Source organism: Pinus tabuliformis, chromosome X (genome assembly GCF_031772625.1).
Source record: "Pinus tabuliformis cultivar Carrire ecotype Pingquan chromosome X, CPIR1, whole genome shotgun sequence".
Lineage (NCBI taxonomy): Eukaryota > Viridiplantae > Streptophyta > Pinopsida > Pinales > Pinaceae > Pinus > Pinus tabuliformis.
Genome location: NC_142308.1, coordinates 756,649,953 through 756,652,669, shown reverse-complemented (window position 1 = coordinate 756,652,669; position 2,717 = coordinate 756,649,953). Strand labels below are relative to the sequence as shown.

The 2,717-nt window shown below is 41.1% G+C and overlaps 1 pseudogene; it reads right to left on the bottom strand.

Moving 5' to 3' along the window:
• Positions 1–1,524: 1,524 nt before the first annotated feature.
• Positions 1,525–2,291, bottom strand: LOC149142074 (delta(12)-acyl-lipid-desaturase-like; annotated as a pseudogene).
• Between the last annotated feature and the right edge of the window lie 426 nt (positions 2,292–2,717).

Here is a 2,717-nt window from a genome sequence, read left to right as displayed (position 1 = left end):
CCTAACTATCTACCAACCTAGACATCCACTCAGGCAATTCGCTAGGGAAGAAACATAAAAAGTTCTTAGTTTCGTCTGAGTATAGGTATCTACTCAACCACTACTCCTTGGATAATGCAAATTTCTATTCTCCTGAGATGTGAATGCGTTTTCCTTTTGATCGAGCCACTTCTCAATTTCTTTCTTTGTAGGGAACCACTTATTCAACATCACACATTCCTCAGATTGATCCCAGTCCCTGTAATGGAACCATTTGTTGGCTTAAGGGGGCCTAACCCAAGTTCAAAGTTATTCGCACCAACCAACAAAACCCTAACTGCTAGCCCTTTTGTTGGGTGTGGAGCATGATTATTTAGAGGTCTTTGTTTCAACTGGATGTATACCCCAGGAAGTTTCTACACCCCTCCACGCGGGGGGGTGCAGGAGGGATTTGTCCCCCCCACGGGGGTTCGAGGGGGCCGATCCCCCCCGGCTGGGGGGTCCGGGGGCTAGCAATCCCCCGACGGGGGTTTCGGGGCCAGCGCCCCCGAAGCTAAAAACATGTGTAAAATTGCCTTGTAAAAGTATAGTAATTTCTAATCAATCTGGGCTGTTCATTAGGTGGACGATCTGACGATAGAACTTATGTTTAGTTTAGGGTTTTTTTCCCTAGAAGGCAACCCCTCTCTTTGTATGAGGGCATTGTATTGAGGCTGTGTAATAGATGTGTATTCTCCGAGCGAGAAACAAAGAGGCGAGACTACGAGAGAAAACAGAGGATCTGTTGTAGGTTGTGTCTCTTCATTTTGCTGGATAATAAAAAGGAAGGACTGGTTGTTCAGGGTGGAAATAGCCCAAACTAGGTGAACCACGTATATTTGTGTCTCTCTGGTTTTATGCGTTTTCTATGTCTGTGTTTATATTTATGCAATATTCTATGTGTTCCATTGCTCTGTAATATATAATTTTCTAACACCTTTCAACAACAACCTGCATAGCCCAGGCAACAGTCTCACCCGAAGTAGTATTGGGGGATGATAGAACCAGGCCTTTAGATGCAAAAACCTGGTTCTAGCATCCCCTAATACTGCTTTGGGTGAGACTGAATCCTGCGCTACTCAGGTTGTTGTCGAAAGAGCCAACAGTTAGGGTTTTTTTTGTTGGTGTGAATAACTTTGAACCTAGGTCAGGCCGCCTTAAGCCAACAGAGAGGCACAATAGCATGGGAAAATATGGCGATAAGGTCATTCTTAGATTTTTGTTAATGAAGGCTCCCTCTTGCTATTGTATATATTTGGACATCATTCAAGGGTTTCTTCAACTCATCTTAATGTTTTCAATATCCTTTGAGGGCTAGCTCAAAATTTGTCCAAGATGCTTGTTTTTTTTCTTTCAAGAACCTTTCTTTGGAATTATTTGATGGCAATAGCTTACGTAGGTTCCTCCATTCTATATATTATACCTAGCTTTCTTGGGGGTAATTTCCGTCGAGCTTGTTGTTGGTGTTTTTCATTGATTTTTTCTTGTCATCGTAGGGTTTTGGATTCAATTCATATGCATAGGGATGACATAGATCTTTATCAGATAATTAAGCCCATATGCAGAGGCAAAAAGGTACAATGCATAAGCCACTACGAGAAAGGTGATGTCACTGGCCAATATCTACAATCTCTCTCGATTGTTGTAAAGTGGGTCATAATCATAGTGACAGGTAAAACAGGGATTCATCCTTCCTTAAACATTGAAGGCCAGATACATTGGCCATCCTAGGGTAAGGGTAATTTTTATTGTCAGCAAACTTACTGGAGGGTTAGGTACAAGCTTGGACATCCATTTGAGTTAATTATTTGGCTTGGGAATGAAAACTTCATCACATTCCAACTCCCAGTGTTGTTGTGATGTATTCGATGGTTGTATTTCTAGGAAAAATAAGGCACAAGAAGGAAATAATGGAGAAAAATATTGATTGTGTCATCAACCTTAGGGAAATAATTGAAATCATGGTGCCCACATTCATGTGCTATAACCCATACACTAGTGAGCACACACCCCTGAGCTTCCCAGTACGCAATCCAGAGAACCTTTCCCCAAATGCCTGAAATTGTGAAGTAGTAGGTCATCGAATAAAGAAGAAACACAACAATAACAACATCGAATGCCAGATATGAGAATGATCTGATCAATGATCTATTGAATCAATGAGGAGGAATGAATTTCTTCACTTCTCTAAATGTAAAGGGAGGTTTTGTAGAGGGCACTTGCTCCATTATATCGTTGCACTTGGGAAAGCTCACCCTTCCACCACCCCTCATTGTCACACCAGATCCTCAACAAGTTCTTCCTCCTCTCTACTTTTTTTTTCTCCCGATGTGGATTTTCTCCAAGACCTAATCATGGTCGCGAATTTTCAAGGTTCATGGTCTTACTTGGATGGGAAATTCACTAGTTCAGAGGTTTCGTGGTCGCTTAGTATTTCCCTGTCAAACTCCTTCTATTATCTCTACCTTTCCAAACTCTATATCCTAATCTTTGGGGACTTAACTCATTGGCTTTTTTACTAATCTAGACAATTTTAGGTTTAGAGTAATATGCTTCAATGAAAATGTCGTTTTTCCCTACATAGTTGGGTCTGCGAAGAGGCATTTTAATGCCAAGGCTTTCTTTGAAAGGTTATCCCTTTCTCTTTTTCTTCCCCCTTCAAAGAGTTATATTGGGATTTATACTCTTTAGAAATGATT